The sequence below is a fragment of the Schistocerca cancellata genome, chromosome 12, assembly GCF_023864275.1.
Source record: "Schistocerca cancellata isolate TAMUIC-IGC-003103 chromosome 12, iqSchCanc2.1, whole genome shotgun sequence".
NCBI lineage: Eukaryota > Metazoa > Arthropoda > Insecta > Orthoptera > Acrididae > Schistocerca > Schistocerca cancellata.
Genome location: NC_064637.1, coordinates 28397781 through 28423251, shown reverse-complemented (window position 1 = coordinate 28423251; position 25471 = coordinate 28397781).

Below are 25471 nucleotides of genomic sequence, written 5' to 3'. Positions count from 1 at the left end.
GATACCTTCTGACCATGCCGATTGGTCCCTCCGTCTGTTTCTCGGGAGGTGTGACCTGAGGTGTAAACATTCAATTAAGGCGGGAGTGCCCTCTGAGAGGGTCCCCACAAGGAAGGAGCGCGCCGTCGGAGACGCTGGCAATTATGGGGGATTCCTCCACAATGGATTTCACTCCATCTCTCTCGACTTCTGCCCAAAAACGGAAACGTGACCAGCCACCAGTGACAAAAGTACTACCGCCTGCCCCACAGTTCCTCGTCGTTTCTCGATCTGAGGACGGAAAGGATTTTTCTTCTGTCAACCCTTTCGTTATCCAGAAGGGCGTAGATGCCATAGCCGGATCTGTCAAATCTTGTACCAGGTTGCGTAACGGTACCTTATTACTAGAAACTGAGAGTGCCTTTTAGGCACAAAAACTGCTTCGGGCCACACTCCTGTACACGTTCCCTGTCCGGGTGGAGGCCCACCGAACTTTGAATTCGTCTCGTGGTGTAGTCTATACTAGCTCCCTCGACGGATTGACTGACGAGGAGATTCAATCTTTCCTCGCTGAGCAGGGCGTGACGGCTGTCCATAGGGTCATGAAAAAGGTCAACAATGGCCTTGTACCGACCCGGACACTTTTCTTGACCTTCGATAGTGTTAAGCTGCCATCGCGCATCAAGGCGGGCTACGAGGTTATTTCTGTTCGCCCCTATGTCCCGACACCTACGCGCTGCTACCAGTGTCAGCGTTTCAATCACACTCGACAGTCTTGTTCCAATGCGGCTAAATGTGTCACTTGTGGCAGGGATGCCCATGAGGGTGACTGTCCACCTCCGTCTCCTCGTTGTGTGAACTGTCAGGGTGACCATGCCACATCCTCCCGCGACTGTCCTGTCTATAAGGAAGAACGCTGTATCCAAGAAATTCGGGTCAAAGAGAAAGTGTCCACCTCGGCTGCTCGCAAGCTATTGGCTAGTAGGAAGCCCGCGCTGCTCCCAGCGGGGAAATACAGTACTGTCCTCGCCTCTCCTCGGACTACCAGGGAGGTAGCAACCCAGACATGCGATCTGACCTTCAGCACCACGGTCGTCCGTTCGGCCAGTGCTAAGATCGCGCGGTCGACGTCTCCTCTTCCTCCCATCACCCCACAGACACCAGCCCCTTCATCAGCTTCTGCTAAGACGAAGACCCCGAAGTCAGATGCACGGGCCTTCAAGAAGGAACCATCCCGTGCAGACTTCCTACGTACCTCGACCTCCCAGCCTTCGACCGGTACTTCCACCAAACGTCCTTCTAAAAAGGCTCATAGGAAGCACAGTTCTCCTTCTCCGCCACGGCGCATTTCTTCTCCTGCACCACCCAGCGGTTGCCGCCCCAGGCCGTCATCCGTTTCGCCTGGCCGCACCGCTGGTAGCCGTACATCTGGCCGTTCACGGGCGGAGGAAGCTCCCCCTCCCGGCCATCCTCCCGAGATGGCCGATGAACCTATAGACCCAATGGACGATGACTGTCCGCCTACTGATAGCGGCGGCAGTGCTCGCTCGAAGCCAGGCCCTCAGCGGCCTTCGAGGTGACCCCTTCTTTCATCTTCCTTTTCTTACGATGGCACTTATTCACTGGAATATTCGCAGCATTCGCTCCAACCGAGAGGACTTGCAGTTGCTGCTCCGCTTGCACCGTCCGCTCGTCGTAGCCCTCCAGGAAACGAAGCTACGCCCGTGCGATCAAATTGCCTTGACACACTACACCTCTGTGCGTTTTGACCTACCCCCTGTGGTAGGTATCCCAGCTCATGGAGGGGTTATGTTGCTGGTCCGGGATGATATTTACTACGATCCCATCACGTTGCACACCGGCCTGCAGGCAGTTGCCATCCGCATTACTCTCCCCACTTTTACATTTTCCTTTTGTACTGTTTACACTCCATCGTCATCTGCCGTTACCAGGGCAGACATGATGCCACTTAATGCTCAGCTACCTGCACCGTTTTTGTTAACTGGAGACTTCAATGCCCACCATCCCCTTTGGGGCTCTCCAGCATCCTGCCCGAGGGGCTCCTTGTTAGCAGACCTTTTCAACCAGCTCAATCTTGTCTGCCTCAATACTGGCGCCCCTACTTTTCTTTCGGACACATCTCACACCTATTCCCATTTAGACCTCTCTATATGTACTCCCCAACTTGCACGCCGGTTTGAGTGGTATGCACTTGCTGATACATATTCGAGCGACCTTTTCCCGTGTGTTATCCATCTCCTGCAGCATACTCCCTCTCCGTGCTCCTCTAGTTGGACCATCTCCAAGGCAGACTGGGGGCTCTTCTCTTCCAGGATCAAACCTTCACAAGCTGCGATGGTCAGGTCGCACACCTCACGGAAGTCATTCTCGCTGCTGCTGAATATTCCATCCCTCACCCTACTTCTTCTCCACGTCGCGTACCGGTCCCCTGGTGGACCGCAGCATGTAGAGACGCTTTACGTGCTCGTCGACGTGCTTTACGCGCATTTAAACGCCAACCTACAGTGGCGAATTGTATCAATTATAAACGATTACGTGCTCAGTGTCGTCGTATTATCAAAGAAAGCAAGAAAGCCAGCTGGGCTGCTTTCACAAGCACCTTCAACAGTTTTACTCCTTCTTCTGTTGTCTGGGATGGCCTGCGCCGGCTATCTGGCACTAAGGTCCACTCACCAGTTTCTGGCTTGAAGGTCGCGAATGACGTCCTTGTGGCCCCTGAGGCTGTCTCCAATGCCTTCGGCCGCTTTTTCGCAGAGGTTTCGAGCTCCGCTCATTACCACCCTGCCTTCCTCCCCCGCAAACAGGCAGAGGAGGCTAGGCCACCTAACTTCCGCTCCTCGAATCGTGAAAGTTATAATGCCCCATTCACCATGCGGGAACTCGAAAACGCACTTGGCCGATCACGGTCCTCCGCTCCAGGGCCTGATTCTATTCATATTCAGATGCTGAAGAACCTTTCTCCTGCGGGTAAAGGTTTTCTTCTTCGTACATACAATCGCATCTGGATTGAGGGACATGTTCCCGCATGCTGGCGCGAGTCTATTGTTGTCCCGATTCCTAAGCCGGGGAAGGACAAGCACTTGCCTTCCAGTTATCGACCTATCTCGCTTACCAGCTGTGTCTGTAAAGTGATGGAGCGAATGGTTAACTCTCGATTGGTTTGGCTGCTCGAGTCTCGACGCCTACTTACCAATGTACAATGTGGATTTCGTAGGCGCCGCTCTGCTGTTGACCATCTGGTTACCTTGTCGACCTTCATTATGAATAACTTCTTGCGGAAGCGCCCGACCGCGGCTGTGTTCTTTGATTTGGAGAAGGCTTACGACACCTGTTGGAGGGCGGGCATTCTCCGCACCATGCATACATGGGGCCTTCGCGGTCGCCTCCCTCTTTTTATTCGTTCCTTTTTAATGGATCGACAGTTCAGGGTACGTGTGGGTTCTGTCCTGTCCGACACCTTTCGCCAGGAGAATGGGGTGCCACAGGGCTCAGTTTTGAGCGTCGCTCTCTTCGCCATCGCGATCAATCCAATAATGGATTGCCTCCCAGCTGATGTATCAGGCTCCCTTTTCGTGGACGATTTTACCATCTATTGCAGCGCGCAGTGTACACGTGTCCTGGAGCGCTGTCTTCAGCGTTCTCTTGACCGTCTTTACTCCTGGAGTGTCGCCAATGGCTTCCGTTTTTCTGCCGAGAAGACGGTCTGTATTAACTTCTGGCGCTACAAAGAGTTTCTCCAACCGTCCTTACGACTCGGTCCCGTTGCTCTCCCAATCGTGGAGACAATCAAATTTTTAGGCCTTACATTTGACAGGAAACTTAGCTGGTCTCCACATGTGTCATATTTGGCCGCCCGTTGTACCCGTTCTTTAAATGTCCTCCGTGTTCTCAGTGGTATGTCGTGGGGAGCGGATCGAACCGTCCTACTTTGTCTATATCGGTCGATCGTCCGCTCGAAGCTGGATTATGGGAGCTTCGTATACTCCTCTGCACGGCCATCCATCTTACGCCGCCTCAACTCCATACAACATCGGGGTTTACGACTTGCGATCGGAGCATTTTATACTAGTCCCGTAGAGAGTCTTCATGCTGACGCTGGCGAATTGCCACTCACCTACCGGCGCGATATACTGCTTTGTCGGCTACTGTCAATGCCCGACCATCCGTCTTATCGTTCCTTTTTTGACGACTCTCTTGACCGTCAATACGGGTTGTCTGTCTCTGCCATGCTACCCCCTGGAGTTCGCTTTCGTCGCCTCCTTCAACGCCTTAATTTTTCACTCCCTGCAACCTTTCGAGTGGGCGAGAGCCACACGCCACCTTGGCTCCAGGCTCAGGTCCGCGTTCACCTTGACCTCAGCTCGCTCCCAAAAGAGGTTACCCCCGGTTCGGTCTACCACTCCCATTTTTTGGAACTTCGTTCGAAGTTCATCAACATGACTTTCATTTATACAGATGGCTCTAAGACCAATGACGGGGTCGGGTGTTCTTTTATTGTCGGGGCACACAGTTTCAAATACCGGCTCCATGGCCATTGTTCGGTCTTCACAGCTGAGCTCTTTGCCCTCTACTAGGCTGTTCTTTACATCTGCCGCCACCGACATTCTGCTTATGTCATCTGCTCAGACTCCCTGAACGCCATCCAGAGCCTCAGTGATCCGTACCCGGTTCACCCTTTCGTACACCGGATCCAACGCTCTCTTCAGCAGCTGGTGGACGTCGGTTCTCCGGTTAGCTTTATGTGGGTTCCTGGCCATGTCGGTATCCCTGGGAACGAAGCTGCAGATGCCGCGGCCAAGGCTGCGGTCCTCCAGCCTCGGACAGCTTCTTGTTGTGTCCCTTCGTCCGATTTTAGCAGGGTCATTTGTCGGCGCATTTTATCGCTGTGGCATGCCGATTGGGCTGCACTTCCCGACAACAAGCTTCGGGCCTTAAAACCTCTTCCCATGGCTTGGACGTCCTCCTCACGCCCTTCTCGGCGGGAGGAGGTCGTTTTAGCCCGGTTAAGAATTGGACACTGCCGGTTCAGCCATCGCCATCTGCTGACGGCTGCGCCGGCGCCGTTCTGCCCATGTGGGCACTTGCTGACGGTTAGACACATTTTAATGTCCTGTCCAGATCTTAACACACTGCGCCTCGATCTTAACCTGGCAAATACTTTCGATGCCATTTTAGCGGATGACCCACGAGCAGCTGCTCGTGTTCTTCGTTTTATCAATTTGACAAACCTCGCTAAGGACATTTGATGATGCTGTTTTTTAATCCTATGCCTGTCAGTCTGTCTTTTATCGTATTTTCCCTTTTAGTTGTTGTTGTCAACTTGTGCCTCGCGGTGCATACTTAGAGTAGTCAGGGCGCTAATGACCATTGAAGTTGTGCGCCCTAAAACAAACAAACAAAAAAAAACTGATTTCCGAAACGCATTTCACTCATTAGCAAAACTGTGTTTATTAAGTGAATTGGGTTTTGCATGATCTATATTCTCGAAATACATGCTGGCTGGCGTTGAGGTCATTCTGTTCAAGACACCTCATTATGTTTGACCTCAGAATATGTTCTAAGGTACTACAACAAATCGATAGCGAAAAATAAAACTGTGCACTTAAAAAAGTGAAAAAATGCCATACCCTAATACCGTGATGCCAAAGAGTTGCAGTTGTAACAGCTGAAATCATACAAATACATTGTTGCAACACTTAGTAGGTATAAGAAATGTCACGAACACAATAGGCTGAGTTGTACGTAAAGCAGCAAAACAGTGCAGCTGATGATTGCCGTGAATTTCCGCCAGCCAGCGGGCAGCCCCCTTGTAACTCAGGGCAGACTGCCATTTCTTGTGGTCGAACAGCCAACCCCTTGCTGCATTCCACGATTACGCCCATGGCGAAGACTGTGATACTGAGACAAGAGGAATTTAGTGCACGAACGCTGAGGGCTTACGCATCCACACTATGTTCGTTTAGGACTTAAGCCTCACGTACTCTAAACACTTCCATAGTGGCAGATGATGAAAGGTTTTTGTTCCAGTTGTGTGCTGCAGCATTGGCTCTTGCCATACCATGCCCAGTTGCATTTGCTTCGCAATGCCAGTTGACTGTGTTTTGCTTTGCAACGCGTAACACACTCATCCACTCGCAGCTGCAACTCTCATTTATCATCATACCCTGAACCATGGACCTTGCTGTTGGTGGGGAGGCTTGCATGCCTCAGCGATACAGATAGCCGCACCGTAGGTGCAACCACAACGGAGGGGTATCTGTTGAGAGGCCAGACAAAGGTGTGGTTCCTGAGAGGGGCAGGAGCCTTTTCAGTAGTTGCAGGGGCAACAGTCTGGATGATAGACTCATCTGGCCTTGTAGCACGAACCAAAACGGCCTTGCTGTGCTGGTACTGCGAACAGCTGAAACCAAGGGGAAACTACGGCCGTAATTTTTCCTGAGGGCATGCAGCTTTACTGTATGGTTAAATGATGATGGCGTCCTCTTGGGTAAAACATTCCTCCATTCAGATCTCTGGGCAGGGACTACTCAGGAGGACATCATTATTAGGAGAAAGAAAACTGACGTTCTACGGATCGGAGCGTGGCATGTTAGATCCCTTAATCGGGCAGGTAGGTTAGAAAATTTAAAAAGGGAAATGGATAGGTTAAAGTTAGATGTAGTGGGAATTAGTGAAGTTCGGTGGAAGGAGGAATAACACTTCTGGTCAGGTGACTACAGGGTTATAAACACAAAATCAAATAGGGGTAATGCAGGAGTAGGTTTAACAATGAATAACAAAATAGGAGTGTGGGTAAGGTACTACAAACAGCATAGTCAACGCATTATTGTGGCCAAGGCATACACAAAGCCCACGCCTACCACAGTAGTAAAAGCAGTCCGCAGATGAAGAAGTTGATGAAATGTGTGATGAGATAAAAGAAATTATTTAGATAGTGAACGGAGATGAAAATGTAATAGTCACGGGTGACTGGAATTCGATTGTAGAAAAAGGAGTTAAAGGAAACGTAGTAGGTGAATATGGAACGGGGGTAAGAAATGAAAAAGGAAGCCGTCTGGTAGAATTTTGCACAGAGCATACCTTAATCATAGCTAACACTTGGTTCAAGAATCTTAAAAGAAGGTTGTATACATGTAAGAAGCCTGGAGGTACTGACAGGTTTCAGATAGATTATATAATGGTAAGACAGAGATTTAGGAACCAGGTTTTAAATTGTAAGGCATTTCCAGGGGCAGATGTGGACTCTGACCACAATCTATTGGTTATGAACTGTAGATTAAAACTGAAGAAACTGCAAAAAGGGGGAAATTTAAGGAGATGGGACCTGAATAAACTGAAAGAACCAGTGTTTGTACAGAGTTTCAAGGAGAGCATAAGGGAACAATTGACAGGAAAGGGGGAAAGTAATACAGTAGAACAAAAATGGGTAGCTTTGAGGAATGAAGTAGTGAAGGCAGCAGAGGATAAAGTAGGTAAAAAGATGAGGGCTGCTAGAAATCCTTGGGTAACAGAAGAAATATTGAACCTAATTGATGAAAGGAGAAAGTATAAAAATACAGTAAATGAAGCAGGCAAAAAGGAATACAAATGTCTCAAAAATGAGATCGACAGGAAGTGCAAAGTGGCTAAGCAGGGATGGCTAGAGGACAAATGTAAGGATATAGAGGCTTATCTCACCAGGGGTAAGATAGATACTGCCTACAGGAAAATTAAAAAGTACCTCTCGTATGAATATCAAGAGCTCAGATGGAAACCCAGTTCTAAGCAAGGGAAAGCTGAAAGGTGGAAGGAGTATATGGAGGGTCTATTCAAGGGTGATGTACTTCAGGACAATATTATGGAAATGGAAGAGGATGTAGATGAAGATGAAATGAGAGATATGACACTGCGTGAAGAGTTTGACAGAGCAGTGAAAGACCTAAGTCGAAACAAGCCCCGGGAGTAGACAACAGTCCATTAGAACTACTGACAGGCTTGGGAGAGCCAGTCCTGACAAAACTCTACCATCTGGTGAGCAAGATATATGAGACAGACGAAATATCCTCAGACTTCAAGAAGAATATAATAATTCCAATCCCAAAGAAAGCAGGTGTTGACAGATGTGAAAATTACCAAACTATCAGTTTAATAAGACACGGCTGCAAAATAGTAATGCGAATTCTTTACAGATGAATGGAAAAACTAGTAGAAGCTGACCTTGAGGAAGATCAGTTTGGATTCCATAGAAATATTGGAACATGTGAGGCAATACTGACCCTACTACTTACCTTAGAAGCTAGATTAAGGAAAGTCAAACCTACGTTTCTAGTATTTGTAGATTTAGAGAAAGCTTTTGACAATGTTGACTGGAATACTCTCTTTCAAATTACGAAGGTGGCAGGGGTAAAATACAGGGAGTGAAAGGCCATTTACAATTTGTACACAAACCAGATGGCAGTTACAAGAGTCGAGGGTCATGAAAGGGAAGCAATGGTTGGGAAGGGAGTGAGACAGCGTTGTAGCCTCTCCCAGATGTTATTCAATCTGTATATTGAGCAAGCAGTAAAGGAAACAAAAGAAAAGTTCAGAGTAGGTATTAAAATCCATGGAGAAGAAATAAAAACTTTGAGGTTCGCCGATGACATTGTATTTCTGTCAGAGACAGCAAAGGACCTGGAAGAGCAGTTGAATGGAATGGATAGTGTCTTGAAAGGAGGATATAATTTGAACATCAACAAAAGCAAAACGAGGATAATGGAATGTAGTCGAATTAAATCGGGTGATGCTGAGGGAATTAGATTAGGAAATGAGACACTTAAAGTAGTAAAGCAGTTTTGTTATTTGGGGAGCAAAATAACTGATGATAGTCAAAGTAGAGAGGGTACAAAATGTAGACTGGCGACGGCAGCTAAGTGTTTCTGAAGGAGAGAAATTTGTTAACATAGAGTTCAGATTTAAGTGCCAGGAAGTCCTTTCTGATAGTATTTGTATGGAGTGTAGCCATGTATGGAAGTGAAACATGGACGGTAAATAGTTTAGACAAGAAGAGAATAAAAGCTTTCGAAATGTGGTGCTACAGAAGATTAGATGGGTAGATCACATAACTAATAAGGAGTTATTGAACAGGATTGGAGAGAAGAGGAGTTTGTGGCACAACTTGATGAGAAGAAGGGACCGGTTGGTAGGACATGTTCCGAGGCATCAAGGGATCACCAATTTAGTATTGGAGGGCAGCATGGGGGGTAAAAATCGTAGAGGGAGACCAAGAGATGAATACACTAAGCAGATTCAGAAGGATGTAGGTTGCAGTAGTTACTGGGAGATGAAGAAGCTTGCACAGGATAGAGTAGCATGGAGAGCTGCATCAAACCAGTCTCAGGACTGAAGACCACAACAACATCCCAATGATCACATTTGTGCTGTATTCATATGGATCTATCTTATGTTTAATACAATATACAACAAATAACTGTTTTGATAACACAATAAATTATGTGCTGGACAGACCTATTCCTTGATGTTGTGATTTCATTTGTCACATCATATATTTTTGTACAGTTGAGCAGAGCTAATCACTTATATTGTAGTGACATTTGTTAAGCTTGTGGTTATTGATCTGATGTGCTTGCCAGACATACTGATTGATGAAATTTCATTTGTCACATGAAATTAGATCCTTATACAGTTGCGCAGAGCTATTCACTTATGCTGTAATAACATTTGTTAAGCATGTAGTTCTTTATAACAGTTTTAAATTTATCCTAATTTTCCAGCTCTTTGATATGTTTTGGTAGTGCATTAAAAAGTTTGATGCCTCGATTACATACATGTTTCTGACTTTGGGTCCTTGTTACAGCTTGTAAGTGGAGATCTTTACATTGCTGTGTATGGTAATCTGTATTGGTTTTCATTTTGACCTGATGTCTTTTGATCACCAACAGACATTTCAGAATGTATAATGATGGAATTGCTAAAATTTTCAATGCTTTAAAAAGGGGCCTACAACGTGTTTGATGTGGGCTCTGGGTCATTATCTGAATAGCGCTTTTTTGTAATTTGAAAATCTCATTTAGACGACAATTTGTTGTTCCCCAGGATACTATCCCATATGACGCAATTGACTGACAATGGCCAAAATATGCTAATCTGGTACAGTCATTACTACAAACTCTTGCAATTATTCTAAGTACAAAACATGCTGAATTTAGTTTTAGTGCTAAGCTCACCACATGGTCCTTCCAGTTTGTCTTCTCATCAATGTGCATACCCAGAAATTTTGCACACTGTACTCTTTCAGGTTGTTTCCCTGCATAGTGGGATGTAGGTCGCCATGTTCACTTATTCTTCCATACTGCACATAATTAGTTTTTTTGCATTCAATGTTAGCTTGTTTGCACTGAGCCATTTTTGTGTATCTTGTAGGAGATAGTCCACAGTACTGTGCAATGACTGCTTCATATAACAAACAATTGAACTAGTATCATCAGCAAATAACACAATTTTGGCTTTTCTCTCTGACACCCGAATAAAATTAATGTAAATGGGGAACAGCAAGGGGCCTAATACACTTCTTTGGATCTGATCTCAGTGTAATATTTTGGTGCTGTAATTTCAACCACCAGCATCCTCTTTCCAGATAAGACTCATGCCACTTTTTTTCCAGTCCTCTGATACCTATAGCTTCAAGCTTTTCCAAAAGAATGCTGTGGTCAACAGTGTCAAAGGCTTTTGACAGATCTAGATTTATCCCGACAACACTTATTCCCTCTCCAAATTTACTAATTATGTCTTTCAGTACAGCTGTTTCGGTACTTCTCCCAGCTAGAAATCCGTGCTGATTACTGTTTAACACATTCCACAATTAAGATAATGTGTGACTCTATATTTCATTAGTATCATTAAAACCTCAGAGAAAGTTGGGAGAAGTGAGACAGGTTTATAGTTTCCTGTTTTAAGCTTATCACTCTTTTTCAGCAGGGGAACGACTTTAGAAATTTTCAGTTTCAGTGGAAAAAGACTTGCATATTTTGTGACGGAATACAGTTGGTATGCTACACTGGGTTTTTTCTTTATTGTGTAGATACACGGTCTGGTCCATCACATTAATGTTACCAAAATCGACATATAGTAACCACTCACAGACGACAGACGGCACCACTAGCAGTGAACGGTATGTAAAGCATGATGGGAGCCGCAGAAAATAGTGCAGTTGTCATTGTAAGTAGGAGACAAGATGATGTCAAAATGTGCATGGTCATTGGCTTTTGGGGAAAGGGTGGAAGCATTTTGGAAAGACTAAGTCTGTAAACTGTTCGCATGTCAGTGTGGTTAAAGTATACTGTGCTCAGCAAAATGGCGCTATTCAGAATCGGTGCCGAGGCTACTGTGGTGCAGTCGTGGGCCGTAGATGACAGGGGTAAATGTCAGCTGCAGAGACATGCAGCTGTTGAACAACTGACCATCCAGATGAACCGAGAGCCTTTTCAAATGACAGATGGCGATTGTAGTGCACATTGTTAAATGTCTGAAAGCAAAACACACTGCAACAACTGTCAGAAGGGGGCACACCAGGGGAGGGGGTCTGTGGCATTCCCTGGGTGTTGATGCTATTCTGGGAGGCACAACGGATCAACAGATGTATCCATCTGTCCTCGAGGACCATTGAGAATCTGTGGGAACCCCTCTGCCAGGCTGTATTCCCCGTGGATCCTCACATGAAAAACCTAGGACAGCTTGAATTGGCAATGAAATCAGTATGGCTCCACACCCCTGTTAGAACAGAACCTCACAGCCACGTGGGGGGGCCCAGTTTGATTCTCAGCTGGATACAGGATTTTTGTCTCCTCGGAAAGTGGGCAATGTGTTGTTCTCGTTATCAACAAGCAAGTCTCAAAAACAGCATAAAACGAAAAGAATTGCAGTAGGCAACTGATCAAGCCCAGATGGGGTCTGCCAGTCATTAATGCCATATGATCATTTCATTGAATCTCTTCCTGCATGTCTCACAATAGTGTGCACCGCGAAAAGAGGTTATTCGAGGTTTTGACAGGTAGTCACATTAACGTGTCTGGACAGTGTATTTTCAGAAGAAATGAAGGTAGCAAACTAAATAAATCATAATTACATTATTACTCCACAGTGAGCCACAGGAGACCAAGGGTCCATTGTACCAAAATACTCATAAAACATCCTTGAACCACCACCTGAATTTTGTCAGGGGAGTTCATTTCACCCTTTATGTTGGAGAAAATGAAAAACCTGCATAAACAATCTCAGAGGAGCCTCATATCTGATGTATTTCCAGTTGCTACTTTGGACTTCCGATCACTGTATGTTTCTGAGCAAAGGCCGTAATGTTCAGACTTTGGTGACCAATCTGGACAAAAGCTTTTAAATTTTGAAAAAATATCCTTGTTTGTTTATAGCCCATCACATTTAGCATACTTGGCTATTGCTCCCTCTCTACTGCTCTAGGTGGAATGAAGTGATCATATGGACATTGATACCTAGGAGTCACTTGCTGGATAAGTTGCAGGTCTTTTCTGTTGACCCCATGGTGGGTTACTTTCGTGCTGGTGATGATGAATCAATGATAAGGACAACATATCACCCACACCCTGAGCATAGAGAATGTGTGACATGGCAGTCAGATGTGCTGACCACTCAGTGAAGAGGGTCGATAGATGCTACTCTAGGTTATTTGCCTCCCCTCCTCACAAATCTTACAATGTGCCTTTTACATACTCTTTCGTCAATCCTCCTCACGTGGGATTATTCTCTCCCAACTAATATGCCAACACTGGGAGACAACAAGGACTGTTACCTCAAAGCTAACCCATATTCAACCTGTTCTACATGCCTGTCCAGTTCTCTGCAACACATTCTTTGGACAAAATGTGACTTATCTACATACACATGTTACTTGATGGTATATGTAAGAGAACAATGTGTCTATTGCTTCTTGTACAAGGTGTATCTGGAAAGTTTGGTGAATGGTCTCAGAAAATGAAGGGAACATAAGTTACAAAGTAATCACCATTAGCTACAAAACACTTTTGACATTTGTTGTAAAGCTATTGGAAACTGTCTGCAAACAATTCTTGTGGAGTCACTGAACACACAGTTTTCACGCACTGTTGGACATCTGCGCTATTATAGATGAGAGGCGGAGCCACCATTACAATCCACAGCCCGTCGAGCAACAGCGTTCATCATCTTCCCTGCCTCCCAAAAGAAGTTTGATAAGAAAACTCTGAGATTAGGACATATCAATCACAATTTTTGATGGAAAGGGCTTGATCCATGATGAATTTCTACCTGTGGGATGTTGGGAAGACAATGAACACCACATCACTTACTGCTGCAAGGTCTGTGGACAGTACTGACAACATCAGGTATCATCTCCGGCAATGATGCAGACATCCAGCATTGTGTGGCCATGGTGCTTTAAGTGATTCCACAAGAAGTGTTGGCTGACCATTTCCTACAGCTTGACAACTGAGGTCAGAAGCCTGTTGTAGGTAATGGTGATTACTCTGAAGGTCAGTAAAAGCATTTTGTTTATAACTCTTGTTTCTTTCCGAGACAATTCACCAAATGTTCAGATGCATTTTGTACACTCTAAGACATAAAAAAGGCACTGAAAAGGAATTTTCTGAATGGGATGGAAACCAGTAGGAGTGATGTACAAGTACCAACAAACAAATCATTACGTTCTCAGAAAAACAGGATTATTTATTCCACAGAAAGAGCTTCACAAATTGAGCAAGTCAATAACACATTGTTCCACCTCCAGCTTTTATGGAAGCAATTATTCAGCTTGGTATTGATTGACAGAGTTCTCCTGAGGGATACTGTGGCAAATTCTGTCCAGTTGGTGTAGTATATTGTGAAAATCCCAAGCTAGTTGGAGGCTCCAGCCCATAATGCTCCAAACATTCTCAGTTGGAAAGAAATTCAGTGACCTTGCTGGCCAAGGTAGAGTTTGGAAAGCATGAAAGAAGCACTAGAAATTCTCACCATGTACAGGCAGGCATTATATTGCTGAAATGTAAGCCAAGTTAGGTAGGTGCTGGTAAAAAGAAACTGAGCCACCAGTCAACTAGTTGCAGCAGTTTGCCGGCAGGAAATCTGAGCAGAAACCTAATGTACTGCAATTCGCACCAGGCTGCATACAATGTAACTGTTTTAAGAATCAGGAAAAGATCTTAATTTTGAATGAAATGTTGAAATACTGGAAAAACTTTTTTAAATTCTGTACATTGATAATGTAGACGTTCACTGCCAAGCCCGTGCTAATCTTAACATTGTCATGCACAGATCCTTTCATTTACATTAGTAAGTTTATGTTAACATATTTCCTGAAATCTGAAGAGCTACTAAGCACCGATTGTTCTTAAATGGAAATGCGCACCATGCTATTAAGATTATCAGTGTGCAATGCACTGACGCTTTTAGTCACCAATCTGCCACATGGAATTATTGTCTTTCTCAAACACAAAGTTACTTAGAAAATCAAACTTTCTAAAAAAACACACCAGAATAAATATGCCTACACTTTCGAAACATGTAGCACAACAAAAACTGGCAAATTATAACTTCCTTTGCAGCTCATACTACATGTGACCATACCATTGAAAGGCAGGGCTCTGAATCCTTACACTGCTGTAATCATTCTATAGATCCAAGAGAAAAGATGCACAAAGAATACCATGGTACTTTCAGATTGGTCAGTTTTCTTTAAGGCTAATAGAAAAACATTATTCTCCCACGTTAGTCCGCACTTTTCATGACTAAAAAATAATACACTTTCACACTGTACTTTGTTAATAATGTAAAGTATAAACTATTTTCATTTGCACTCAAATTGGCTTTCCTTTCACCATAAACTTACTTAACATATTATGATACTAAACTCCCCACTGTACAGTGTACATCAGTAGAACAACAATCTACATATTTACTATAGACCTCATTCACATTGCTATAAGCTTATAGAAAACTGTACAAACATCAACAAACAAAAGAGCCATCAAGAAATAAACAGAAAAATTCCCAAAATCATTCTCTTGACCTGTTTCTTGAAAGTCTGTGCACTACTGGACTCTGGTGGGTGAAAAGTAGAACTACTTACCCGACTGAACTGTATCAGACCATCTGTCACTGTACAGGCATGAGTCACTCTCCTGATACACTGGGGCAATATAAGGGGCCACTCCTCACAAGGATGGCTAACTATGAAAGGCAACAGAATGGTACTTACACCAGGGCCGGCCAGAAATTCTGCACACGTGCGGTGCTCCTGCACATGTGCAACTTGCGGGTCACAGCGTGCACGCCGCAGCCGTCAGCGTTCATGTAGTGCATGTTCTTATCCACAGATGTTGCTTTATCCATTTGCTGAGATACTCTGTACCGGCGCATTCTAGAGCTCTTTCCACAGCTTGCAAGCCAACCGTGCGAAGGTATTTCGCGTATTAAACATTTAAAATACTCTCACAGTCTACTCACTGAGACGTCTACTTTTATGTTAACAGTTTAACCCAGTAAGACAAGTAATACAATTAACAACCGTGGGTTTTTATTAAGGCAGCTTGACTGACGGCACGTAAATATGCGTAATGTTTTTGATCTAGTATTTAAGACAGAGAGCACTTAGCGACTTCCAACAAACCTTAGTCATGGTTTCAAATAACATTAAACCAATGCAAGGTTTCCTATAACTAATTCTCGGTGCCCTCAGTTACACCCACATAATTTCTGTCTCACTGACCGCTGAACAGAATGACAACCGCAGACCTCTCGATGATGACCTGTACCATTATTGCTATATGTTTCACCAGTTCCATCTGAAATCTGCATAATAACCGACAATTAGATGAATGTTACGTTTTATTGACTGCAGCTGAGCGTAGCCCTTCACACATTAAAAAGAAAAAACCTAAATGTAATTATACAACAATCGGTTTAATGACCAATTTTCCTGATAATAATGTAACATGGAGCAGAATGAGGCAATAATGCACAGTTAGTAAACAATAATTTTTAATTATGAAAGGAATAAATCCAAACACGTTTATCACTGGTCATGAGAAATGATATTAACTATATCAGGCACAAAAGCACGGCTCATTGACAAACGCAAGCAGTCGCGGGAGATTTTTCATCACTGATGCTTGATCAAAACGACTGAGAACATAGATCTTCCGTTCTTTGCTTTTTCACAGTACCTGCCATTTCTCAGTACTTCTCTGTTAAAGTTACGGTCACCAGGGGTAAACGAGACTGGGTATGTCACGCTCTTGCTTGTAGCACATAAACAGGGAAGAGGAGCCGCCGCCACCGCCGTTCATTTAGGACACATGTCTAATAACAGATGTCGCTGTCGCACACGTGTGCAGCACTTCCGCACGTATGCAGCGTTTGGCAGGCCCTGACTTAGAACATTGTTGCGTACTGTCATTCTGTAAGAAAGCCACAGATGAAAACCAAAACGAGGTCCTTCTACAAAATACAAATGGAATCCCAGTCAATCACTCCTGGTTATCAGGCAATAGTCAGGTTGGTATCACACTGCTGTCCAAAGCAGCTCCAGACATGTCTTTGCTGGCCATTGGTCTCAGTCCAATCCACTCCCGTCATTGAGATTCCAGTCCAAAGATGTGCTTGGAGATGACCCGATAATCAAGAGGAATCGTCTGGGGTGCCATTAGTTTCGTAGCAAGATCCCTTCAGTTTTCATCCACAGTGCTATGTCAACAATGTGCTACACCCCGTTTTATTGCCCTTCATTGCAGACGATGTTGAGTTAACATTTGAGTCAGATATGCCTACCTGCATATGAGAAGAGCTTCTACTGCTTGTCTTTATGCTTTCCAAGACCTGCCATGCCCAATTGAGAATGGAGTGCTATGGGCAGGGCCCTCCAAACATATTGGGATTTCAGTGCTCCAGTCGACAATTTAGAATGATATCCCCCAGGAGCACACCCAACAACTGTATCAACCAATATCAAACCGAATTACTGCTTGCATATGGGCTACAGGTTGTCAATGCATTAATGACTCCCTCAGTTTGTGATGCTCTTCCTGTTGAATAACTCATCCAAGTGTTCTGAAATTGTAATCATTTGTCTCTCTGCACATGAACAGCACATTTACTCATTTCAACCCTTTGGATAATTCCTGTGTGGTGCAACTTTCTTCTTTCCTTAGAGTGTACTTAAAAATTGTGTAAACAGCCTTATAAGTTCACCATCTTAAAAGAGCACACAGGCCCCTTTGAAATGCTGTAGATGGAGTGGAACTTATACCTGCCAGTTATCTGAGCCTTCACTGCTGACATAAGCCACATCATTGAAGAGGTGTGTATGTGCCAGTCGATTATAAGGAATCAGTGTAGTACAATGGACTGAAACCACAGATTAGAGCTATTGTCTTTGGATGTGCCAGTGAATTAAGTTGCCCAATTTGTTGGTGCATCAGTGAAGACTATCCAGCTTATCTACAAGGAATGTTGTATCACTTGCAACCACATAATAATAAAAGTGGCCACATTAAGATCCTAACTCACAACGTTCATCTCTATAAGTTGCCATTGACAGTCAGTCTCAAACACAACAGGAATCGCTGCAGTCAGTAAATGCAGACCCATGTGTACTAGTTTTCAGCCAAATATTGTGATGGCAAGTTGCATGCAAAGGGTCCTTTGCAGAAGACTGAGGCATAAAAATGTACATGTTGTCAATGGAGCAAATACCACATAAACTGGACAGTAGGTGACTTGAAATGTGTGGTGGTTTTGCCTCTTTCTGAGAACAATTAAGGGCTCTGACAGCACAATAAGGTTTTTAACGTGCAATGGGCAGAGGATATACAGAGTGTCTCAAAAGTTACAGCATCCAAACTAATTAGACCTAAGGTATTCACACCATATTTGCCTTATGTGACATAGTATCACAAAGATTTTATGCAGGTTAATCAATTTCAACATGTGTGCACCAGTGGTGGTGGGCACAATTTCCAGTATCAATCCACATTCAGCACATTATATCTGCATCACCTGTGGCAAGGGCGAAATGATTTTGTTCATTAAATTTTAGATGTGGTTGACAGCTGCTTGGTAGACTCTGTCCTTGGTATATGCTCATAGAAACAAATCCACGTTTCTAATGCCTGGTGGCGTAGAACACCAAGGAATAGGACCACCCCTGCCAAGTCAGCATACCTCGTAACACCTGGTCCGCAACACCTACCACAGTCTGAGCCCAATGTGGCAGTGCACCATATTAATGGAAAAAGACTGTGTCTCGGCAGTCAGCCAGTCATAGTGACAGCCTGAGCATATCAAGGTAACTGCTTTTTTTTTCTGAGGAGAAAATGGTCCCAGAATACCATCAACTGCCAAACAACACAACACATTCACTATCATGTACCTCTTCCATCACAGTATTTGGATTTGTTGTGCCGGCAGTTGGTAATATATCATTATCTCCTCACAGGATAGGTATATACTGTGAATTGCCAACAAAACTGGCACAGTCATGCATATTCAAATACAGGGATATGTAAACATACAGAATATGGCACTGCAGTTGGCAATGCCTATATAAGACAGCAAGTGTCTGGCACAGATGCTAGATTGGTTAGTGCTGCTACAATGGCAGCTTATCAAGATTTACGTGAATTTGAATGTGGTGGTATAGTGGGCGTACGAGCAATGGGACAAAGCATCTCCAAGGTAACAATGAAGTGGTTATTTTCCCATATGAGCATACAGTGAATATCAGGAATCTGGTAAAACATCAGATCTCCGAAATTGTTGCAGCCGAAAAAAGATCCTGCAAAAACAGGACCAACAACTGAAGAGAATCGTGTGCAAACCTTCTGCAAATCGCTGCATATTTCAATGTTGGGCCATCAACAAGTGTCAGAGTGTGAACCATCAGCGATATGAACTTTTGTAGCTGAAGGTCCACTTGTGTACCCTTTATGACTGCACGACTCAAAGCTTTATGCCTCACCTGGGTCCATCAACACTGATATTGGACTGTTGATGGCTGGAAACACGTTGCCTGGTTGGACGAGTCTCGTTTCAAACTGTGTCGTGCAGATGGACATGTACAGGCATGGAGACATCCTCTTGAATCCGTGGACACTGCATGTTAGTAGGGGACAGTTGAAGCTGGTGGAGGCTCTGTAATGGTGTAGGAGGCATGCAGTTGGAGTGATATGGCTAGGTATGACCCTGAAAGGTGACACATACGTAAGCATCCTGTCCATTGGGGATTCCGATGGACACTGATACACTTGGAATGTCCGGAATTGCTACAAAGTGGCTGCTCAGAAAAGATGCATCATTCACAGTGTCAATTCCTTCCACCACTACTTCAGACAATAGTCAAGCCCATGAGGCAAAATCGATTACGAAGCCAGCATCCGGCATGCACTGTACAACTGATGCGTGTTGTGAAGATCTTACATACTTTGCTCAGAGACAATTTTCTTGTGTTTGTTTGCATATAATAAAAGTAATGTGTGGCTAAATACTTTAACCAAAACTGAACATGAATGCCCAAAAATAGAGTGAATTTCCAATATTTGCAGCTCTTGATATGTACATGAACTTTACTTTTAAAAACAAGGGTAGAAGGCTTAGATATATCATGCAAGATTTTTTATAGTGATATCAATGTAGGTAAGATGTAAAGAGAGATTGAGAGGGGGACAGGTTTTTTTTGTGAAAGCAATATTTGTCATTGAGTAGGTAGACTGGTGCTGTATCTGTGTTGAAACATATTTCAGTTCCTTCAAGAAAGTCAAAATTCTTGCCTGGTTCTTTTCTACACTGTTTGCCACAATTCTTGCCCAGTAACTCATTCTGCCAAGTTGGATTTGTTCTGGATGTTAAGACAGAGTGCATCTCTGTGCTTCTACCAGTTTGTTAATTGTAGAAGTTTGGACATACCCGACTTTTGATATTCTTGCTTAGTGCTTTCAGTACTGTGGATGATACTATTCTGTATTTTGTTGCTTGTGAAGAAGCTTGTTTTTATGTCATACAACTTGAAGAGGTTGGCAATTTGGTATGAAATCTTCCATAAGGAATGTCAGTGTTTATTACAAAGATGGTCTTCCTGTTTGTGGGTGGTTGTCCAAAAATTGGTTGGTTTAATTTATGTATTACAGCAGGATTGTATTCATTACTGGAGGCAGCTGATTTTACAGTTTTTGTCTTTCACTTGTATCCATTGGGTCTTTAAGCATGTGATTAAACATTCTTCTGAAGAACACTTTTTTATATTGATCTGGATAGCTAGAAGAGTTACGGATGGTAACACTGGTAATTGTTGGCTTCCTGGAAATTTCAGCATTTTTATATACAGTTTTGTTAATGTTTTCTGGTGTTTCATTTCTACAGTGACGTGAAGTGAATTGAATTTTGTGGTGTAATTTATTAATTTCTTCAGCTAGATTTTCTATTTCCTTTGGTTGCTCTGTTGAAAAGAATGAAATGAGAGTGTTGCAATTATCTATATTCACACTGAATAAACATCCACAATGAATACACTTAATCTAGGTCCCTACAGCTGTTGTGCTATAATCTAGTGTAAATTCCTGCAGATAAGAAAGGGATTTTGAACTTGTGTTCATATAGTTTCCATAAGCTGCACTCATATGCAATACTTATAGAAATGCTTCTGGTTGTTATTCAGTACAGTGGTTCTACCTGACAGCAGTTTCTAGTGACTTATTAATGCATTATTGTCCCAATAGTAATTTTTGCCACACTTTGTGTGTTTCAGGACCTGCGCAACCTGCCAAGCAGAACACTGCCGCCTCCCGACAGTTCTCTCAAAACCCTGTGATGTAAGTCCAGGGATTAGAATGCTTTCAAGTCTCACAGCCAGACCACTAACAAGGTTTTGCCTCCTGCTGAACACCAAACCCACAAACAGTCTGGTTTTCTTTTTGTGAAAGTGAAAATTGAACCATTGCGGGTGCTATGATTGTCAGTTTCTATTAACATGACACAGACAGAGTGGCAGGTAAAATAAAAAAAGAAAAGGGAAAGAGGTCCCATATCTTGGCTAACTGTTGTTTACTTCTTTGATTTGTTAAGCAATGCACTAATCACAGCAGTATGCCAAAGTTATAAATTGTACGAGGTGAAGTGAGATATTACACTTGAAATCATTACAGCCCACTATAAAGTAGTGATTGCTTCTCCCAAGTGATCAAAATGCGGTCCATAAAGAAAGCTTCATTATTCCAGTAGGCAGTGGGTCATTGATGTTTAGTATGCTTGAAAGCTGTTCTTTGTTCACGCAGTTAGTGATCAACACAGTGTTGCTCACGAAAAATGACATCTTAGGCATGTATTGACCTAACGAAAACTCCTAGTTAGAGAGCAAAATATGTCTTTAAAGATAATTAATTCCAAATGTAGTCATTAGAACTTTTTACTCACTGAGGCAAGAATTCCTCTAAGGTTTGAGATGGATGTAGACACTCCTGTTAGTTTTGTAATCAATGACAACTGGCTTTGGCCAAACTTATTACTAGTCAATACCTGTTACGTGCTCTGATAATGAATTTACACATTTGTCTATCTGGCATGGCAGTTCACAATACATTCCCTTTCTTCTGTGGTGGTGTGTTCTCTCGTGCCTCTAGTCAAGAGGACCAAATGTCATGGTCTTAAATAGTCCTTGATTGGCATACGTAATCCTTAGTTCGTGCTATCAGTGTCACTAGATCTTTCAAAGGAACATAAACAGTTCACTTCATTTTTCTGCCTCTTCTCAGCCTTGAGAACCCAGTTCCATGCACCACTAAGATTATATAGCCACTGGCCTGATTGAAGTGATTCTCACACATTCTGATTTCTCGTGCTTCTTTTGCAACAGAAACCCAGCCTGTAGAAGTACAGGGGTCAAGATTTTAATTTCTTAAATTTTGTTCTACCTTTGGTGTTCCACACAGCAGTCGAAAAAAGTTTGGCTGGATTCACCAGTGTAGTTACATGGTGTACTACACATCACAGAGACCCTGAGGCAGCCTGTCCACAATATTTTGTTTATCATTTTGGGCCCTAGGACAATGCCTATTTTGCTATTTGGAGAACCATGCAGAGGAAGGAGCACCATAAGTAGTTTATCCAGACTGTTCAGTATCATTTCTCGATGTCCCAGCTTTATATCACTTGGTCCTTAGTTCTGGAATCCAAGTAGTTCTCATCACAAACAATTGCAGTTCTTTCTATCATTGTATTTGAAACACCTGCCTTCTGAACTGGATGGTCCGAAACCCTGCACCCTGAGACATACACGAGAGTGTGGTGGCTTGTGGTACACACCTTGGCCCATCTGATTTTCATTTTACCAAAACATCTAAGATTGGCAACCTTCCTTCTCTCACAGTTGACATGAAGTTGATCATGGCAAATGTTGTAACCTTGAGGCTTCGCTCAAATATGAAGATATTGTCATGAGAAACTTTGTTCTCACTCAAAAGATTTCTTCACATCACACTATTTAAAAATATTGTTCAGCATATAAAAAGGAAACTTTGTTGCCATTGTGAAGGAACTATCCTGACACTAGTTCCAGACTACCTGATGTGTCTCACACAAAAAGAAGTAACTATTAAAGTGTAGCGTACATACTCACCATGTGTCATAACATGAGAGAGAGCAAATTATAATATATATTTCCATAAACCTTCAAGATACTTTCATTCTGTAACAATATGTTGTCTTCTCAAGTAGAAATATTTAATTTCCAGCTAAACACATATTGCTTACATGCCTGTAACGATATTCATACTAAAAAAAACTTTAATTTCTTCCGCACATGTAAAGCCACTGGCTCAGTGCTGCAGTGATTACTATTTACATGGCTCAGTAAAGCAGTTGCTGGTTAGTTCCCCATCTAAAACTTATGTAGTTCACACAACCTCCCAAATGTGCACACAGTATTCAAAGTTGAAATACATACTGAATTGCATGTTATTTATGTTCACTACCTGGCCTGTCTTTTATGTGAACTGTACATCAAAATAGAAACATTATACATTGGGCCTGCCATAACCTTGTAACACACATTTCTCCAGCCTCCTCCTCCTCCTCCTCCTCCTCCTCCTCCTCCTCCTCCTCCTCCTCCCCCCCCCCCCCCCCCCCCAAACATGTTGTGCCTCTTTAATTTCACCTCTTATGGAAAATTGCTCCCTGACTTGTGTTTCCCCTTTGAAAACAACCAGTGGACAGTGCAAATACATAAGGCAGCTGGTAGGAGCCACACTTTCCCATGTAATAAATGAGTGTAAGGAACTTGGCTTCTTGTTAGATAGGCCGGCCGAGCGGTTAAAGGCGCTGCAGTCTGGAACCGCAAGACAGCTACGGTCGCAGGTTCAAATCCTGCCTCGGGTATGGATGTTTGTGGTGTCCTTAGGTTAGTTAGAACTAGTTAAACCTAAGTTCTAGGGGACTAATGACCTCAGCAGTTGAGTCCCATAGTGCTCAGAGCCATTTGAACCATTTTTTCTTGTTAGATACATTCTTCTGAAGCAGAAATGAGGTATTGGTTCTTGCTAACTTGTCACTACTCAAACAACATTTTCTTATAGTTGCTTTGGATAACAGCTCACACTTTTATAAGTTGTAATCTTACTTTCTTTCATAAATGTGTATTGAGGATTCCTGGTGTGACTGGTTGAAATAAAATAAAAGTCTCATTTCATTTACTTTCTACTAAACAACATGTTCTAAAAAACTTGTCTATTAAGCACTGCTTCATAAAATTCAGTCAGACATATGCTTCCAACATAAAGGAACTTGCAGACCACACAGAAGATCTGACAATTTAGTTTCATTTTGGAGTAGAACAACTGGTGTTGGCAGTAAAAATTTTTATAATTTTGATGTGGAGCAACCTTCCCTCCTTCTATTGTTGTGACAGAAATACTAATGAAGAGTTAACATCTGTTATACTGTACTTGGTCCAAACAAGTTTATTTCTACAGTGTCTGCTAGGATGCCATTGTTTATCAATGAACAATATAAACCACATAAAAGTAAATGAGAACAACAGGGTTTAGGAGCATACTTGGCACAACCATTGTAGTGGAAGTGCTTAACATTGTGTGAATGTATCTAACTGGATGACAATAAGACCATGGTCAGTACGGGAACCTGCAAGATATTGGTAATTGCTTGTACTTGGCAGTTGTTCCCTGAAAGTACCTTATCTTGCTCCTTCCCTTCTGCAATAGTATAGAAATGAAATAGTGTCTTCCAGTGTAGAGCCTCTTGTAGAATTTTAACATTTTAAGGTAGTTCCTAGAACATGTTTCAGTATTGAGGTTGCAAAAGAAATTTTAGAAGCATCTGTCAATATTTTCAATTGCGTAGCAGTGTCAAAATGTACATACATGTTGTTCAACAGTATTCAGTTTGTAAATATTTCAAGAGAGATGCTCTTTTCAATTTATTAAATGCCACGTCAGTAAAGTGGCAATCTATGGGATCAAATTGAGGCAAATTCTCTGAATACTTAAACGTTACTTCCAATTGGTCAGAGAAATGCCGTTCTGCATGGTACAGTTTTAATGTTGAAACTGATAAGGCCTACAGATGCACTATTGGTTATTTATACTAAACACAAGCCTTAGAACAAAATGAATAGCACTGAATGTAAACAAAATTTGAAAGAGGTTTTGTTTTAATGGCTAAGTGCTGGCACAGAATACATTGACTTGTTTACTAACAGAGTTTGTAACCTTTGAGGTTTGTATTGTCATCACAGATGATAAGAGCTAATAAAGTTATTGCCAATAACAATGAACATGAAGGAGTTATAAGCCTGTCTTGTATCAATTGGCCAAAATTGAAAACTATAGTCAGTTAATGTGAGAACAAGGGGACATAAGTTATTGTATCCACTGTGACAACATAATCTGGATCTTAGTGAAACAAACTCAAATGAATAGAGATATTATTTAGTTATATTTATTAGCTATTCTAGTTCCCCTCAACAATGTAAAATTGCCTTTGGCTATGAGTTTTAGCATTATTGCAGCAAGAGAGAATGAATGAAATACCTTATCAACAAGCAGTACATTGTGGTTGCACTGTTGCTTGCTGTAGGCATACAATTTTAAATGTATTGGACCTAATTATTGTTTCTATTGTAAACATGACTAGTGTTAGTGTTCATATAAAAACAGTAGCTCTACTTGCTGAAGAGCTACTCAGGTCAGAATATTACAACCTATTTGTAGCCCACCTTATTGGTGAAATTATTGTAGATATGAAGTTTCATTTAAGTTGTCATTTGGAACAGAACCGCACAATAAAGTTTTTTTGAGACCAGCAGAACTGCTAATCACCCATGTATGTATGTAGGTAGTTGTAACAATTTTTCGTCCAGTGAGTCTTTGACCTAGCCTATGGTTTCAACACTATGTAGCAGTGACAGACTGCAGGTAGATAATAG